Source organism: Staurois parvus, unplaced genomic scaffold (assembly GCF_062004578.1).
Source record: "Staurois parvus isolate SC_StPar_1 unplaced genomic scaffold, SC_StPar_1.0 ptg000207l, whole genome shotgun sequence".
NCBI lineage: Eukaryota > Metazoa > Chordata > Amphibia > Anura > Ranidae > Staurois > Staurois parvus.
The window spans coordinates 1180011-1199783 of NW_028318003.1; the positions used below are offsets into that span (position 1 = coordinate 1180011).

The 19773-nt window shown below is 51.2% G+C and overlaps 1 protein-coding gene across 2 annotated transcripts in view; it reads right to left on the bottom strand.

The window, feature by feature from the left end:
• The window catches only part of LOC149461214 (serine/threonine-protein kinase SBK1-like), a 142460-nt gene that overhangs the window by 98854 nt on the left and 23833 nt on the right, over window positions 1–19773 (bottom strand). For both annotated transcript variants that reach the window (XM_089678540.1, XM_089678537.1), the window contains exon 2: window positions 7711–7791. The gene's annotated coding sequence lies outside the window, so the exon portion shown is untranslated. The remainder of the gene's footprint in view (window positions 1–7710; window positions 7792–19773) is intronic.

The window sequence follows — 19773 nt, forward strand, 5'->3', positions numbered from 1 at the left end:
AGAAAATGTCAGACCACTGGCTGGTTGCTGGCTGCTGACTGCTGACTGCTGAAGCCATGGGCTTGTCTAATGGGCAATTTGTTTCTCAGTATAAGTAATTGTCTTTCCCACATAGTAGGCACTGCAAGGGCAAATAAGCATTCAGATAACAAAACTCGAGGTGCATGCAAGTCTGTGTTTGATAGATATGTTTTTCAGATTTGGAGTGCATGAAGTAGGGACCTACCATTATACATCTACAAGTAGCACAATCAGAACAACTATAAAATTCAGGCCTGTTGGTAGTAAGCCAGGTCATTCAAGGGTTGGGAGGAGTGAAGTCAATCCTCAATAACAAATCCTTAAGAGAGCGCCCCCCCCCTTATGGTAGCTCATGATAGGTGTTGGAGACTTAGCTGTGGTGAGGCTCTGGTCACTGGAAATCAAGGGCCAGCATGAATCAGTAATATCTTTGATCATTCAACTGCCTGTTGAGAAACAGGTGGGAAAAAAAGATCTGTTCAGGGGAGCCACCCCCTGAATGGGATTAGTGGTTCCCCCAAAATAAATAGCATATTGTTTTTTTTGGAGGAGCAAATCCATGGGGGTGTTTATTTCCACAGTAGTTAATCTGCATTGCCAGTGGTGTATTTTGGTTTTATGCTGCCCTAGGCAAGATTAAAATCAGGCACACCCCCGCATCTAAATTTGTGACACCCCTTCCTGTTTAAGATCCACCCCTTCATCTGCAAACTCCACCCTTCCTCTTTAGGCTCCACCTCTTCCTGTTAGAGCTTTGCCCACTGACAACGATGGGGCACTATTCCTCCCACTGACAACAACGTTGGGGCACTATTCCTCTCACTGACACCAATGTTGGGGCACTATTCCTTTCACTGATACCAATGATGGGGCACTATTCTTCCCACTGACACCAATAATGGGGCACTATTCCTCCCACTGACAACAACGGTGGGGCACTATTCCTCTCACTGTTACCAATGATGGGGCACTATTCCTCCCACTGACACCAATAATGGGGCACTATTCCTCCCACTCTAAAACCAATGATGGGGCACTATTCCTCCCACTGACACCAACGATGGGGTACTATTACTTCCACACTGATACCAATGATGGGGTACTATTACTTCCACACTGACACCAACGATGGGGTACTATTACTTCCACACTGATACCAATGATGGGGTACTATTACTTCCACACTGACACCAATGATGGGGTACTATTACTTCCACACTGATACCAATGATGCAGCACTATTCCTCCCACTGACGCCAATGATGGTGCCCCATCATTAGTGTCAGTGTGGGAGGAATAGTGCCCCATCATTGGTGTTAGTGAAAGGAATAGTGCCCCATCATTAATGTCAGTGGGGGAGGAATAGTAACCCGTCATTGGTGTCAGTTAGATGAATAGTGCCCCGTCATTGGTGTCAGTGTGGGAGGAATAGTGCCCCATCATTGTTGTCAGTGGGAGGAATAGTGCCCCATCATTGGTGTCAGTGGAAGGAATAGTGCCCCATCATTGGTGTCAGCAGGAGGTATAGTGCCCCATTGGTGTCTGTGGAAGGAATAGTGACCCATTGGTGTCGGTGGGAGGAATAGTGCCCCATCATTGGTGTCAGTGTGAGGAATAGTGCCCCATCACCAGTGTCAGTGGGAGGAATAGTGCCCCTTCATTGGTGTTAGTGGAAGGAATAGTGCCCCATCATTAGTGTCAATGGGGGAGGAATAGTACACCGACATTGGTGTCAGTTGGATGAATAGTGCCCCATCATTGGTGTTAGTGGGAGGTATAATGCCCCATTGGTGTCAGTGGGAGGAATAGTGCCCCATCACTGGTGTCGGTGGGAGGAATAGTGCCCCATCATTGGTATCAGTGGGCGGAATAGTGCCCCATCATTGGTGTTGGTGGGAGGAATAACACCTCATCATTGGTGTCAGTGGGAGGAATAGTGCCCCTTCATTGGTGTCAGTGGAAGGAAAAGTGCCCCCTCATTGGTGTCAGTGGGAGGAAAAGTGTCATGAAAAGTGTCAGTGGGAGGAATAGTGGCCCATCATTAGTATCACTGACACCAATGATACTTACTTCACTGTGCTGACCTCTGCTCCAGCCCGGGATTCCTCCCTCTCCCATCCACAGCCAGCACACCTGGCTGCAGTAGTATAATCTGCTCTGCCCAGATCCCAGCCGCACAGACATCAGCTTACCCATCAGCTGTCTTCCTTCTCTGGCCGCTTTTCTCCTCTTCACCAGCTCTGGCTGGTCCCTCACTCGATGTTTGATCTTCGCGCTGCCGCTCGGCTCCTCCTCTCCAAGCTCCACCTCCTCCCCGGTGATTGGCCCCTTCCTGAGCTACAGATCTGGTGGCCAATCACCGGTGAAGAGGCGGAGCTTGCAAAGGGAGGGGCAGGCTGCCATAGGCTGCCCAGTGATCCTGGGGGTGTGGCCAGATCAGAGAGGCGGCATGCCATCCCGCCCGCATTGCAATCAAGATCCAGGGAGATGAAGACACCCTCTGCAACCCTCCTACAACAACGCCTCATGGACTGGATCGAACCGGGGCACGGAGTCACGGAGACAGATAAGACACAGCAGCCCCTGTCCCTTTCCCACAGAAGTGTCCCTTCCGCGGAAAAGGGGGGGGGGTGATGCTGCCGCCGCGCCACCCCCTGAAAAGTGCCGCCCTAGGCAAATGCCTTGTTTGCCTTGCGGCAAATACACCCCTGTGCATTGCTATCATTAATAGTAGGAACTATCTGTGATTACTTCTAGTAACATTTTGTATTGTTTTTCTGTCCTATTTCATGCACTTATTTTTGCTGATGTCATCACTGGAAGGTGGTGGTGGGAAGGGTTGTGGGAATTTATATCTATGTTTATCACTGCTGTATTTGTCTTGAGAAAGGTGGGCTGTGTCCTGCCGAAATGTTGTCATTGAATAAACTACATTGGAAAATTCCTCCTGCTGTAAGTCTCATTGAATGCACCTACTGCCTGCTGCATATTCTGCATGCTTTTTTCATTGATTGTTCTCGGGCCAACAACATTACAAGTATATGTGGTGACTGGGGCAGACTGACAACTAATGGGGCCCCTGGGCAATAAGAGATAATGGGGACCCCTGTGTCTCTGCCTACACTCAAGCCAAAGCCACACCCACACAACACCCCACCTACATATTGCAGCTCAGCTGCACAGAAAGGGCATTAAAAATAATTTAAAAACTAATAAAACAACGTCGTGGGGTCCCCCCTCCATTCATACCAAGCCCTTCGGGAGTGGTATGGGTTTTGAGGGGAACCCCCACAGCAAGATTAAAAAAAAATGGTGTGGGGTCCCCCCTAAGATCCATACCAGACCCTTATCCGAGCATGCAGTTATGCAGGTCAGGAAAGGGGGGGACAAGCAAGTGCCCACCCTCCTGAACCATACCAGGTCACATGCCCTCAACATGGGGGGGTGTTTTAGGGCAAGCGTGTTCCCCCCAAGGGACAAGGGCCTCTTCCCCACAACCCGGGCCTGTGGTTGTGGGGGTCTGTGAGCAGGGGGCCTATTGGAATCTGGAAGCCCCCTTTAGCAAGAGAGCCCCCAGATCCTGCCCCCCCCCACGTGAATGAGTATGGGGTATATGGTACCACTACCCATTCACAAAAAAAAGGTGTAGTGTGAAAAAAGACAGGAGACAGTCTTTGACAAGTCCTTTATTAAAAGAAGAAAAACAAAAAAATGTCCCCCAAAGTAGATCCAACGTCAATCACGATGCCCGCCGCTACCTAAAAAAGAAAAAAAAAAAGCTCCTCTCCCGACGCTGCCTCCTGGCCATCTGACTGTTCTGCTAGCTTGAGAGTTTTTAAATATGTAAGGGGCGGGGCCACCCAGGGACATCACGCATGTAGCCCCACCTCCTTGTGACATCATTAATCCAGCATGTCCTGGTTGATGACGCCACTAAGGGCGGCGTTAACACACGTGATGGCCCTGCCCCTTACATATTTAAGAACTATCAAGCCAGCAGAGCAGTCAGATGGCCGGGAGCCAGCGTTGGCAGCGGAGCCTTTTGTTTCCCTCTTTTTTTGGGTAGCGGCTGCGGCAGCAGCGGGCATCATGATTAATGTTGGATCTACTTCGGGGGACATTCTTTTATTTTTCTTCTTTTATAAAGGACTTGTCAAAGACTGTCTCCTGTCTTTTTTTCCGATAAGCCCCCCACCCGCAGACCCCCACAACCACTGGCCAGGGTTGTGGGGAAGAGGCCCTTGTCCCCATCAACATGGGGACAAGGTGCTTTGGGGGGGAGCCCCCTCCACCCCCAAAGCACCCCCCATGTTGAGGGCATGTGACCTGGTATGGTTCAGGAGGGGGGATGCTCACTCGTCTCCTTCCCTAACCTACCGGGCTGGTATGGATTTTGGGGGGGACCCCCAAGACTTTTTTTTAAAATTTTAGCGTGGGGGTTCCCCTCAAAATCCATACCAGACCCAAAGGGATTGGTGTGGATGGAGGGGGGACCCCACGCCATTTAAAAACAAAATTTTGAATTGCCGGCAATTCTTTCTTTTACATTCAGCTGTCAGCGGGGAACCCCACTGAGAGCTGAAACATTACCGCATTGTTTTCACTACTAAAATACCGCATTACTTGATAAAATTACTCATGCGGTGTTTTAGTAGCATTTTTTTGGTGAATTCAAATTTTTTTTTTAAAATGCTGTGCGGTATCCTACCGCATACTCGGATGCCGTAAGCTACTGCTAAATGAATTGTGCCCAGTGAGCCTCTCACCGGGCCCCCTATTGACCCCGGGCCCTCGGGCAATGCCTGAATGGTCAGTCCGCCCCTGTGACTTTATGTGACATTTTGGAGATACAGCACATTTTAGGCCTATTTGCTGTACTTTTGCTAATTCTAAGCTATAAAATGTTTTACCAAATCACAATTGTTATCATTACACAAATAACCTTTGTGGTACCTACCCATCCTAGACAAAATGGGATCATTATAACTATATTTAATATTTTGATTACATCATACACAAAATATACAGATCATAAAAGTGAACTTCAGAGCAGGTATTCTCTATAATGGTCCTGAAAAATTGGATAAATCCACAACACATGTTGACATTCCAAAGGAATAATAAATTAAATATTTTGAATACTGTTATGGTCTCAAAAAAGTACTGTATATATTACAAACATTTATGTTTTCATTATTTACCTTGAATTTTAATATTTTGTCATAATACGATTTGTCCTGTACATTTTATAAAAACAAATCCTGTAATAATGTAATAGATCTTTTATGGGTGATATATTTCAAGGACTCTCTTTTTTTTTTTTTCTTTTGTTTTTTTTTTTTTGCTTTTACCTCTGTGTAGGAATTGGTAAGAGTTAAGGGTTTGGCCTGGAGACCGATTGGATGCCTTCAACTACTGCCTTCAATTTGCTAATGCTGGGCGTCCCTGCACCTTTAAGGTAGAATGAGCTCGCTCCAGGTATACCTGCCCTCAATTTACAATTTATTCACTGCAATATATGCTTCAACTTGGAGACTCTCAAATATTAGAATTAGGACTGCACTTTACAGAGGAACCTTGGCAAGGCACACCAGCTTCCACATATGTCTGCAAATATGTGTCCATTGCTCCCTTGCAATGGATTCTATTTTATTTTCTGAATAAGAGTGAATGAATTGGAGTTCTGAATAAGAAAAAAATGTCAGAACATCACCTCTATTTTCCACCACTTGCACAAAATGCATAGGTCAGGTGTCCCCTTGGAGGAGCATCCGATAATAGTAGAGATTGATTCTATTTATTACTACTTGGGGGAGTGGGTGGATCTCCATCTGCAGGTTTTGGTTCAGAGACTTCCAGGTTATATTAGAGACATGAAGACCGTACTCTTGCATATTAGAAATCCATGTTGGAGGAGTCAGTTTGTGTGGGTCACATTAGATATCAAAGCATTATATTCGTTAATGCCCTGGAAGCTTGCCTTGGTTGCTGGGGCAGCCAATTATGGTTTTCAAGCACCTCTGGAAGGCTACTCTGGGCTCTATGGGCCTGTGCTTGAATTCTTGGTAACTGTGATTGCATTACGATACTACTGCTAGCCACCTAATCAGCTTGTACTGCACTTTTGGTGCTCGCCACTTCGCTATGTAATACTGTAGCGCTGGTGTCAGAAAGGCCAGGATGTACTACTTTTCTAACACCTCAGCAACCTGGGGTCAGGTACACCTAACCTTAGCAGGGACCTCTTCTCCATTGTCTGAGCTACCTGTCAGGGTGCTGCTGCTTGCTACAAATTCATATTCTGAGCCACATTCTGACAGAGGACTCCCCTTTGCTCCTGTCTGTCATGCTCAGACTCCTGTAGGCCTTTTCACTAATGTACCTTTTTTGGGACATTTTGGGCACTAAATTTACAGGTACCTAGTGCAACTATGGGAAAAAGAGTTCCTGGCTGCTTGCGTGCTAAACATAAAATGTACCTGCTAGTGCTAGCAGAGATCAGGCCTGATCTTTCTAACATAGTGGTTTTGAGTACAATGTATCAGAGGTGGCAGTGATCAGAAATTATACTGACACTGCACTTGTTGGGGGGGGGGGGGGGGGGCAAATGGAAGTGCTGGCAGGGAACAGGGCTGATCCTGCTAACACTGGTGACGTTGGTGGTCCTATACTATTGGGGACACTAGTATACTTCTCTTGTGGTCAAGATACTGATCTGTGCAGACACTATACTAGTAATGGCAGTTATAGTGTGACTGTGATAGTGTGGCAGGCCAGCAAAAGGTTAAATGTGGTGGGTGATAATATGGAAAACACTAGCTGTTAGGGACACCATCTGAGGTAGCTAATGGCACTAACACAGTGATCAGTTACAAAATTCTGTACAGTGTACTAATGATACTGTGACAGGGCACTCAAAGGATTAACTGGAGAGCGATTAAGGGATCAAAAGTGCCTAACAAGTGTGTGCAAGTGTAGATATTCTGGTTTTACTCATGGAGGACCTGGTTGGCCTCACTCCATGAATGAAAAAAGCTCATGGAGGAAGATCCGGTCAGATCCTATGTGTTTGAAGTTTCTGGAGCAAGAGGTCTTTTTGGTTTTTAGACTCCACTGTAGAACTCTTGATGGTCTAAACCATCAATGGGATTTCAGCCTCTAACAGAAATAATAGTGCAAACAACATAAATATATAGAAGTATAATTATATGATTTCCATATAAATGGAACAGTGTGACTATTTCTACCATGTATTGTGTGTAGTTGAGGGTCACCACAATTTAGTTATACTAGAGGTAAATGTAAAGAAACAGGGAGAGGGTGCATCGACCTAGTGCCTTCACTTAAAACACAGTTTATTAAGAGGAAAATAGGTATTTATACTCACAAACTAATATAAAGGACATGATCATTATAAATATCCACATGAAGAATCACCAGAACTGCTAAGCACGCTTCTTGGGAAGATGCCACACAGGTCTAAAAATGCTAATGCGCTTTGAGGTGGATCCCCTCTTCATCAGAGCTCATGTAAAAGTAAATTTTTTTGTGAAATATCAGGAGATTAAATAAATATTAAAGCATTTAAAATTGCTTTTTTAGGGCTCAAGTATGATTTCTCCATATGAATATTATAGTGCATTTATAGTGTAATTTATCCGCAGCTGTCATTACTCTGTATAGTCTCACCTTATGGTCTTCACCCAGTTACATTTAACAATCACATATTTATTGGAGAAAATAGTAGAGGCTCTTGTCAGGTAATGTGATCTATAGGAAAGGAAAATGTGTAAATGTTTTAGTCTTTATCTTGGAACAGTCTTTCTTGAATTATTTCTGACTTGATTTCAGTATTTTTGTTATAGAAAGACAGCCTAGCAGCAGAAAAAAATGTTTAACCTAAAATAAGGGCCCTAACCAGATAAAATATAAAACCAATATATCCCTGAATATGTGAAAACTCTAACAAACTACCCAATGAAGCCCATTTTTTAAAGGTAAAAGTGCCTGCTGACCTCAATTAAACCACAAGGTAAAATGAAAGACAAAGACGCTCCCAATAATTAAAACAAAAAAGCAGCAACAGGGTTGATTTCCCACAGAGCTAGCAATCAGAGATAAAGTGTTACTAAACCCATGACCCTGCATTCACTATATCCAGTCTTCCACAGTACACAGAATATGGTCTTGTGACTTCTATCAATGTCCAGCTGAGCACTGATTAATCTTGTAGGAGGAGTTTTCATCCTTCTATGACTGTTCTATGAGTCTGCAAGACCCCTGACCCACTGTCCAGACAGTGCTGACTGGCTGTGCCAATCACATGCACCCTCTCCCCCCCAAAAAAGGAAACTCATTTGCAATGTGTACAAAAATGTACTTAACCACTTGCCAGCGGCCCACAGTACTTTTACTGCAAGCGGGTGGCGCAGTCAGGCACAGCAATGTACTATTGCTGAGAACATGCGCACTGGCGTGCCCCCTGGGGTGCACAGTGGCATGATCCCATGACCACCAGACCTTGGTACCATGTGATCACTATGATATCAAAACGATCACATGAATACAATGTAAACAAAACAGTAATTAATTGTTTCCATTAACCTCCCTGGCGGTATTCCCAAGTGTAGCTCGGGGTAAAGATTCAGTAACACAAGCGGTAACCCCGAGATACACTCAGGCTTACCATGCGGTACTGCTCCGCGATCCCTCGATCACTTACCTTGTCCTGCGCTCCCGCGATGTCCCTCCTGCAGTGTCCCCGGCAATGTAATCCGGCGGATGCCGGCATCTGTCTTCTGGATTCCATCCCCTGCGAGCGTTTAGTGACATTCACTAAAATCACTAAAATAACATAGTAAAACATTATTGTATCAAACAGGGGCGGACTGACAACTCATGGGGCCCCTGGGCAATAGGGGATCATGGGGCCCCTCTGTCCTTGCCCAAACTCACAAAAGCCTTTGAAAAAGGTACCAGGGGCATCTCATGGGGCCCCCTACTGACCCCTGGCCCTCGGGCACTGCCCGAGTTTCCAAATGGTCAGTCCACCCCTGGTATTAAACCATTTCACATACATTTTGTCCCTAGTGCTTTGTCCTGTGCCCTGCCTGCATTTTTACTGTTCTTATTGCCTGGAAATTGAGAAACGTCCATGGCATCCAAAAAGCGTCTCTTTAGGTCAAAAGCGGTTATAGACCAGCTAGAAAACAGCGATAGTAAATCAAAACCACTTGCAGAATTGAGTGATGATTCATTGGGAAATTCGTCATCAGACACTGAAAACAATTTTGCGACTTTGCTCAATGATGTGCAAACTTCGTGCTATATTTCAAATTTCAGTGTTTTTGGTTTGATTATATTATTGAATTAAATTTATTATTATATTTAGAGATGAGCGAATTATTCAAAAATTCGATTCGACTGATTCGGCGAATTCGTGAAAAAATTTCGATTCGAGTCGAATATATTCGCTGCGAATTTAACTTATAAAAGGGTGTTTCTAGGCTTCAGAGAGCCTTTATATTAGTGCAGAACACTGTACCTTTAATTTAAATGCCCTTGGAGTCTGCTGGGGAAGAGAAATAATACTGTCAGTCAGTATGACATGCAGATGAGTGCCGTCGATCTTAGAATCACCGCACACTTCACTCATTTGGGCAGTCACGGGGCCAAAACCAGAGTGTGGAGCCACAGTGTGGCGGTGGAGGCAGCAGCAATGGGAGGCCATACAGCACCCTATGACAAAAATGGAAACCACCAGCAGTGTGAGGAGACCTGAAAGTGGCACATGGCAGAGTGTGGCGATGGAGACAGCAGCAATGGGAGGCCGTACAGGGACCCATGACACACTCTGAACCAAGCAGCAGCATGAGGAGGCGGTACAGGGGCCCATGACAGATTACGGGCCTGGCAGCAGCATGAGGAGTCGGTACGGGGGCCCATGGCAGATTACGGGCCTGGCAGCAGCAATGGGAGGCCGTACAGGGACCCATGAGACACTCTGGACCTGGCAGCAGCATGAGGAGGCGGTACAGGGGCCCATGACAGATTAGGGGCCTGGCAGCAGCATGAGGAGTCGGTACGGGGGCCCATGACACACTCTGGACCTGGCAGCAGCATGAGGAGGCAGTACAGGGGCGCATGACAGATTACGAGCCTGGCAGCAGCAACTTGGACAGGAGGACGTTCAGCTTCTGCACCGTCGGGTGCGTGCTCGCAAACTGTTGTCTCTTGGAAACGGATTCCAAGAAAGACTGCTGACGGAATCCGTGAAGAGGAGTAGCAGGAGAAGGAGCATCTGAACGAGCGGAATATGCCAACAAGCGACAACAGGGGCCCATGACAGATTACGGGCCTGGCAGCAGCATGAGGAGTCGGTACGGGGGCCCATGGCAGATTACGGGCCTGGCAGCAGCAATGGGAGGCCCGTAATCTGCCAGCACCCTATGACAAAAAATGGAACACACCAGCAGTGTGTGAGGAGACCTGAAAGTGGCACATGGCAGAGTGTGGCGATGGAGACAGCAGCAATGGGAGGCCGTACAGGGACCCATGAGAGACTCTGGACCTGGCAGCAGCATGAGGAGGCGGTACAGGGGCCCATGGCAGATTAGGGGCCTGGCAGCAGCTATGGGAGGCCCGTAATCTGCCAGCACCCTATGACAAAAAATGGAACACACCAGCAGTGTGAGGAGACCTGAAAGTGGCACATGGCAGAGTGTGGCGATGGAGACAGCAGCAATGGGAGGCCGTACAGGGACCCATGAGAGACTGTGGACCTGGCAGCAGCATGAGGAGGCGGTACTGGGGCCCATGGCAGATTAGGGGCCTGGCAGCAGCAATGGGAGGCCCGTAATCTGCCAGCACCCTATGACAAAAAATGGAACACACCAGCAGTGTGTGAGGAGACCTGAAAGTGGCACATGGCAGAGTGTGGCGATGGAGACAGCAGCAATGGGAGGCCGTACAGGGACCCATGAGAGACTCTGGACCTGGCAGCAGCATGAGGAGGCGGTACAGGGGCCCATGGCAGATTAGGGGCCTGGCAGCAGCTATGGGAGGCCCGTAATCTGCCAGCACCCTATGACAAAAAATGGAACACACCAGCAGTGTGAGGAGACCTGAAAGTGGCACATGGCAGAGTGTGGCGATGGAGACAGCAGCAATGGGAGGCCGTACAGGGACCCATGAGAGACTGTGGACCTGGCAGCAGCATGAGGAGGCGGTACTGGGGCCCATGGCAGATTACGGGCCTGGCAGCAGCAATGGGAGGCCCGTAATCTGCCAGCACCCTATGACAAAAAATGTAACACACCAGCAGTGTGAGGAGACCTGAAAGTGGCACATGGCAGAGTGTGGCGATGGAGACAGCAGCAATGGGAGGTGGTTCAGGGACCCATGAGACACTGTGGACCTGGCAGCAGCATGAGGAGGCGGTACAGGGGCCCATGGCAGATTAGGGGCCTGGCAGCAGCAATGGCAGGCCCGTAATCTGCCAGCACCCTATGACAAAAAATGGAACACACCAGCAGTGTGAGGAGACCTGAAAGTGGCACATGGCATGAGACACTGTGGACCTGGCAGCAGCATGAGGAGGCGGTACAGGGGCCCATGGCAGATTAGGGGCCTGGCAGCAGCTATGGGAGGCCCGTAATCTGCCAGCACCCTATGACAAAAAATGGAACACAACAGCAGTGTGAGGAGACCTGAAAGTGGCACATGGCATGAGACACTGTGGACCTGGCAGCAGTATGAGGAGGCGGTACAGGGGCCCATGGCAGATTAGGGGCCTGGCAGCAGCTATGGGAGGCCCGTAATCTGCCAGCACCCTATGACAAAAAATGGAACACACCAGCAGTGTGTGGAGACCTGAAAGTGGCACATGTTTGGGGCATGATTCATGGCGGATTTAGTCAGTTGTGTCAGGAACTGGTGGTTTGAAATCCAGACTAATCCACGCCTGATTCATTTTCACAAACGTGAGTCTCTCCACACTTTGGGTGGACAGTCGTGTCCTCCGCGGAGTTACAATACCTCCTGCCGCACTAAACACGCGCTCCGATGCCACGCTACTGGCCGGGCATGACAGCCTTTCAAGGGCAAATTCAGCTAGTTGGGGCCAAAGGTCAAGTTTCGTTGCCCAGTAGTCAAGGGGATTGTCTACCTCGGTTGGCAGGGTGCTGTCCAAGTAGGCCTAAGCCTGTTGTTTGAGGTCCTGCTCCAGGTCCACCTGATGCTGCTGCTGCTGCGGCTGGTTAGTAGTTTCCTCACTGCGCTGGTGAAGAAAGCTACTCATCATCGACTGCAGACTGAGGCAGCCGCTGCTGGTGGAGCTGCCACTGCTCCTACCACCCCACCCCTCCCCTGCTGCCATGGCAGCGGAACGCGAGCGCACAGGGCCCACAGTGTCTGAGGATGGACGTTGGCGCAGAAAGGCAGAGACCAGCTGACTACATAGGTGGTTTTTATAGTACGTTATTTTGGCCTCCCTCTCAGCAGGTGTGAAAAAGGCCACCATTTTTGAACGGTAGCGAGGGTCCAACAAGGTGGACAGCCAAAAGTCATCCCTCTGTCTGATGGTTATTATTTGGCTGTCGCTACGCAAGCAAGCGAGCATGCTATGGGCCATTTGTGCCAAGGAATGCGAGGGACTCCCTGCCTCCATCTCCACAGCATACTGCCACGGTGCGTCTGGGTCCTCTGTCTCCTCCTCCTCCTCTACCAGATGCTCCTGCTCCTCCACTCCTGTCCGCTGAGTGGAAAAACCACCCATTTCACTCAATAATTCCTGAGCACCAATATCCTCCTCTACCTCCTCCTCTTCTTCCTGTCCTGCCCCCACAGGGGTCATGTGGCGTTGAGATCTGTGCGCCACGTCTACCGCACCCTGACCAGCCATTGTTAACAGCATTTGTTCCAGGACGTGCAACAGAGGAATGACGTCGTTCATCCCATAGTCCTGCCGACTCACGAATAGCGTGGCCTCCTCAAAGGGCCTGAGCAAGCGCAGGTGTCACGCATGAGCTGCCAATGGCTGACATCTAAGTTACACAGGGAGTACCTTTATCCGCTTGTAACATCAGGAAATCTGTGATGGCCTTTCGCTGTTTGTAAAGGCGGTCTAACATATGTAGGGTTGAATTCCACCTTGTTGCAACGTCACAGCATGAGGAGTCGGTACGGGGGCCCATGGCAGATTACGGGCCTGGCAGCAGCAATGGGAGGCCCGTAATCTGCCAGCACCCTATGACAAAAAATGTAACACACCAGCAGTGTGAGGAGATCTGAAAGTGGCACATGGCAGAGTGTGGCGATGGAGACAGCAGCAATGGGAGGCCATACAGGGACCCATGAGAGACTGTGGACCTGGCAGCAGCATGAGGAGGCGGTACTGAGGCCCATGGCAGATTACGGGCCTGGCAGCAGCAATGGGAGGCCCGTAATCTGCCAGCATCCTATGACAAAAAATGGAACACACCAGCAGTGTGAGGAGACCTGAAAGTGGCACATGGCATGACACACTGTGGACCTGGCAGCAGCATGAGGAGGCGGTACAGGGGCCCATGGCAGATTAGGGGCCTGGCAGCAGCTATGGGAGGCCCGTAATCTGCCAGCACCCTATGACAAAAAATGGAACACACCAGCAGTGTGAGGAGACCTGAAAGTGGCACATGGCATGACACACTGTGGACCTGGCAGCAGCCTGAGGAGGCGGTACAGGGGCCCATGGCAGATTAGGGGCCTGGCAGCAGCTATGGGAGGCCCGTAATCTGCCAGCACCCTATGACAAAAAATGTAACACACCAGCAGTGTGAGGAGACCTGAAAGTGGCACATGGCAGAGTGTGGCGATGGAGACAGCAGCAATGGGAGGCCGTACAGGGACCCATGAGAGACTCTGGACCTGGCAGCAGCATGAGGAGGCGGTATAGGGGCCCATGGCAGATTAGGGGCCTGGCAGCAGCTATGGGAGGCCCGTAATCTGCCAGCACCCTATGACAAAAAATGGAACACACCAGCAGTGTGAGGAGACCTGAAAGTGGCACATGGCAGAGTGTGGCGATGGAGACAGCAGCAATGGGAGGCCGTACAGGGACCCATGAGAGACTCTGGACCTGGCAGCAGCATGAGGAGGCGGTACAGGGGCCCATGGCAGATTAGGGGCCTGGCAGCAGCTATGGGAGGCCCGTAATCTGCCAGCACCCTATGACAAAAAATTGAACACACCAGCAGTGTGAGGAGACCTGAAAGTGGCACATGGCATGAGACACTGTGGACCTGGCAGCAGCATGAGGAGGCGGTACAGGGGCCCATGGCAGATTAGGGGCCTGGCAGCAGCTATGGGAGGCCCGTAATCTGCCAGCACCCTATGACAAAAAATTAAACACACCAGCAGTGTGTGAGGAGACCTGAAAGTGGCACATGGCAGAGTGTGGCGATGGAGACAGCAGCAATGGGAGGCCGTACAGGGACCCATGAGAGACTCTGGACCTGGCAGCAGCATGAGGAGGCAGTATAGGGGCCCATGGCAGATTAGGGGCCTGGCAGCAGCTATGGGAGGCCCGTAATCTGCCAGCACCCTATGACAAAAAATGTAACACACCAACAGTGTGAGGAGACCTGAAAGTGGCACATGGCAGAGTGTGGCGATGGAGACAGCAGCAATGGGAGGCCGTACAGGGACCCATGAGAGACTCTGGACCTGGCAGCAGCATGAGGAGGCGGTACAGGGGCCCATGGCAGATTAGGGGCCTGGCAGCAGCTATGGGAGGCCCGTAATCTGCCAGCACCCTATGACAAAAAATTGAACACACCAGCAGTGTGAGGAGACCTGAAAGTGGCACATGGCATGAGACACTGTGGACCTGGCAGCAGCATGAGGAGGCGGTACAGGGGCCCATGGCAGATTAGGGGCCTGGCAGCAGCTATGGGAGGCCCGTAATCTGCCAGCACCCTATGACAAAAAATGGAACACACCAGCAGTGTGAGGAGACCTGAAAGTGGCACATGGCAGAGTGTGGCGATAGAGACAGCAGCAATGGGAGGCCATACAGGGACCCATGAGAGACTGTGGACCTGGCAGCAGCATGAGGAGGCGGTACTGAGGCCCATGGCAGATTACGGGCCTGGCAGCAGCTATGGGAGGCCCGTAATCTGCCAGCACCCTATGACAAAAAATGGAACACACCAGCAGTGTGAGGAGACCTGAAAGTGGCACATGGCATGACACACTGTGGACCTGGCAGCAGCATGAGGAGGCGGTACAGGGGCCCATGGCAGATTAGGGGCCTGGCAGCAGCTATGGGAGGCCCGTAATCTGCCAGCACCCTATGACAAAAAATGGAACACACCAGCAGTGTGAGGAGACCTGAAAGTGGCACATGGCATGACACACTGTGGACCTGGCAGCAGCCTGAGGAGGCGGTACAGGGGCCCATGGCAGATTAGGGGCCTGGCAGCAGCTATGGGAGGCCCGTAATCTGCCAGCACCCTATGACAAAAAATGTAACACACCAGCAGTGTGAGGAGTATTGAAAGTGGCACATGGCAGAGTGTGGCGATGGAGACAGCAGCAATGGGAGGCCGTACAGGGACCCATGAGAGACTCTGGACCTGGCAGCAGCATGAGGAGGCAGTATAGGGGCCCATGGCAGATTAGGGGCCTGGCAGCAGCTATGGGAGGCCCGTAATCTGCCAGCACCCTATGACAAAAAATGGAACACACCAGCAGTGTGAGGAGACCTGAAAGTGGCACATGGCAGAGTGTGGCGATGGAGACAGCAGCAATGGGAGGCCGTACAGGGACCCATGAGAGACTCTGGACCTGGCAGCAGCATGAGGAGGCGGTACAGGGGCCCATGGCAGATTAGGGGCCTGGCAGCAGCTATGGGAGGCCCGTAATCTGCCAGCACCCTATGACAAAAAATTGAACACACCAGCAGTGTGAGGAGACCTGAAAGTGGCACATGGCATGAGACACTGTGGACCTGGCAGCAGCATGAGGAGGCGGTACAGGGGCCCATGGCAGATTAGGGGCCTGGCAGCAGCTATGGGAGGCCCGTAATCTGCCAGCACCCTATGACAAAAAATGTAACACACCAGCAGTGTGTGAGGAGACCTGAAAGTGGCACATGGCAGAGTGTGGCGATGAAGACAGCAGCAATGGGAGGCCGTACAGGGACCCATGAGAGACTCTGGACCTGGCAGCAGCATGAGGAGGCAGTATAGGGGCCCATGGCAGATTAGGGGCCTGGCAGCAGCTATGGGAGGCCCGTAATCTGCCAGCACCCTATGACAAAAAATGGAACACACCAGCAGTGTGAGGAGACCTGAAAGTGGCACATGGCATGACACACTGTGGACCTGGCAGCAGCATGAGGAGGCGGTACAGGGGCCCATGGCAGATTAGGGGCCTGGCAGCAGCTATGGGAGGCCCGTAATCTGCCAGCACCCTATGACAAAAAATGTAACACACCAACAGTGTGAGGAGACCTGAAAGTGGCACATGGCAGAGTGTGGCGATGGAGACAGCAGCAATGGGAGGCCGTACAGGGACCCATGAGAGACTCTGGACCTGGCAGCAGCATGAGGAGGCGGTACAGGGGCCCATGGCAGATTAGGGGCCTGGCAGCAGCTATGGGAGGCCCGTAATCTGCCAGCACCCTATGACAAAAAATTGAACACACCAGCAGTGTGAGGAGACCTGAAAGTGGCACATGGCATGAGACACTGTGGACCTGGCAGCAGCATGAGGAGGCGGTACAGGGGCCCATGGCAGATTAGGGGCCTGGCAGCAGCTATGGGAGGCCCGTAATCTGCCAGCACCCTATGACAAAAAATGGAACACACCAGCAGTGTGAGGAGACCTGAAAGTGGCACATGGCAGAGTGTGGCGATAGAGACAGCAGCAATGGGAGGCCGTACAGGGATCCATGAGAGACTCTGGACCTGGCAGCAGCATGAGGAGGCAGTATAGGGGCCCATGGCAGATTAGGGGCCTGGCAGCAGCTATGGGAGGCCCGTAATCTGCCAGCACCCTATGACAAAAAATTGAACACACCAGCAGTGTGAGGAGACCTGAAAGTGGCACATGGCATGACACACTGTGGACCTGGCAGCAGCATGAGGAGGCGGTACAGGGGCCCATGGCAGATTAGGGGCCTGGCAGCAGCTATGGGAGGCCCGTAATCTGCCAGCACCCTATGACAAAAAATGGAACACACCAGCAGTGTGAGGAGACCTGAAAGTGGCACATGGCAGAGTGTGGCGATGGAGACAGCAGCAATGGGAGGCCGTACAGGGACCCATGAGAGACTCTGGACCTGGCAGCAGCATGAGGAGGCGGTATAGGGGCCCATGGAATATTAGGGGCCTGGCAGCAGCTATGGGAGGCCCGTAATCTGCCAGCACCCTATGACAAAAAATGGAACACACCAGCAGTGTGAGGAGACCTGAAAGTGGCACATGGTATGAGACACTGTGGACCTGGCAGCAGCATGAGGAGGCGGTACAGGGGCCCATGGCAGATTAGGGGCCTGGCAGCAGCTATAGGAGGCCCGTAATCTGCCAGCACCCTATGACAAAAAATGGAACACACCAGCAGTGTGAGGAGACCTGAAAGTGGCACATGGCAGAGTGTGGCGATGGAGACAGCAGCAATGGGAGGCCGTACAAGGACCCATGAGAGACTCTGGACCTGGCAGCAGCATGAGGAGGCGGTATAGGGGCCCATGGCAGATTAGGGGCCTGGCAGCAGCTATGGGAGGCCCGTAATCTGCCAGCACCCTATGACAAAAAATTGAACACACCAGCAGTGTGTGGAGACCTGAAAGTGGCACATGGCATGAGACACTGTGGACCTGGCAGCAGCATGGGGAGGCGGTACAGGGGCCCATGGCAGATTAGGGGCCTGGCAGCAGCTATGGGAGGCCCGTAATCTGCCAGCACCCTATGACAAAAAATGGAACACACCAGCAGTGTGTGAGGAGACCTGAAAGTGGCACATGGCAGAGTGTGGCGATGGAGACAGCAGCAATGGGAGGCCGTACAGGGACCCATGAGAGACTCTGGACCTGGCAGCAGCATGAGGAGGCGGTATAGGGGCCCATGGCAGATTAGGGGCCTGGCAGCAGCTATGGGAGGCCCGTAATCTGCCAGCACCCTATGACAAAAAATGGAACACACCAGCAGTGTGAGGAGACCTGAAAGTGGCACATGGCATGACACACTGTGGACCTGGCAGCAGCATGAGGAGGCGGTACAGGGGCCCATGGCAGATTAGGGGCCTGGCAGCAGCTATGGGAGGCCCGTAATCTGCCAGCAACCTATGACAAAAAATGTAACACACCAGCAGTGTGAGGAGACCTGAAAGTGGCACATGGCAGAGTGTGGCGATGGAGACAGCAGCAATGGGAGGCCGTAAAGGGACCCATGAGAGACTCTGGACCTGGCAGCAGCATGAGGAGGCGGTATAGGGGCCCATGGCAGATTAGGGGCCTGGCAGCAGCTATGGGAGGCCCGTAATCTGCCAGCACCCTATGACAAAAAATGGAACACACCAGCAGTGTGAGGAGACCTGAAAGTGGCACATGTTTGGGGCATGATTCATGGCGGATTTAGTCAGTTTTGTCAGGAACTGGTGGTTTGAAATCCAGACTAATCCACGCCTGATTCATTTTCACAAACGTGAGTCTCTCCACACTTTGGGTGGACAGTCGTGTCCTCCGCGGAGTTACAATACCTCCTGCCGCACTAAACACGCGCTCCGATGCCACGCTACTGGCCGGGCATGACAGCCTTTCAAGGGCAAATTCAGCTAGTTGGGGCCAAAGGTCAAGTTTCGTTGCCCAGTAGTCAAGGGGATTGTCTACCTCGGTTGGCAGGGTGCTGTCCAAGTAGGCCTAAGCCTGTTGTTTGAGGTCCTGCTCCAGGTCCACCTGATGCTGCTGCTGCTGCTGCTGCGGCTGGTTAGTAGTTTCCTCACTGCGCTGGTGAAGAAAGCTACTCATCATCGACTGCAGACTGAGGCAGCCGCTGCTGGTGGAGCTGCCACTGCTCCTACCACCCCACCCCTCCCCTGCTGCCATGGCAGCGGAACGCGAGCGCACAGGGCCCACAGTGTCTGAGGATGGACGTTGGCTCACAAAGGCAGAGACCAGCTGACTACATAGGTGGTTTTTATAGTACATTATTTTGGCCTCCCTCTCAGCAGGTGTGAAAAAGGCCACCATTTTTGAACGGTAGCGAGGGTCCAACAAGGTGGACAGCCAAAAGTCATCCCTCTGTCTGATGGTTATTATTCGGCTGTCGCTACGCAAGCAACCGAGCATGCTATGGGCCATTTGTGCCAAGGAATGCGAGGGACTCCCTGCCTCCATCTCCACAGCATACTGCCACGGTGCATCTGGGTCCTCTGTCTTCTCCTCCTCCTCCTCTACCAGATGCTCCTGCTCCTCCACTCCTGTCCGCTGAGTGGAAAAACCACCCATTTCACTCAATAATTCCTGAGCACAAATGTCCTCCTCTACCTCCTCCTCTTCTTCCTGTCCTGCCCCCACAGGGGTCATGTGGCGTTGAGATCTGTGCGCCACGTCTACCGCACCCTGACCAGCCATTGTTAACAGCATTTGTTCCAGGACGTGCAACAGAGGAATGACGTCGTTCATCCCATAGTCCTGCCGACTCACGAATAGCATGGCCTCCTCAAAGGGCCTGAGCAAGCGGCAGGTGTCACGCATGAGCTGCCAATGGC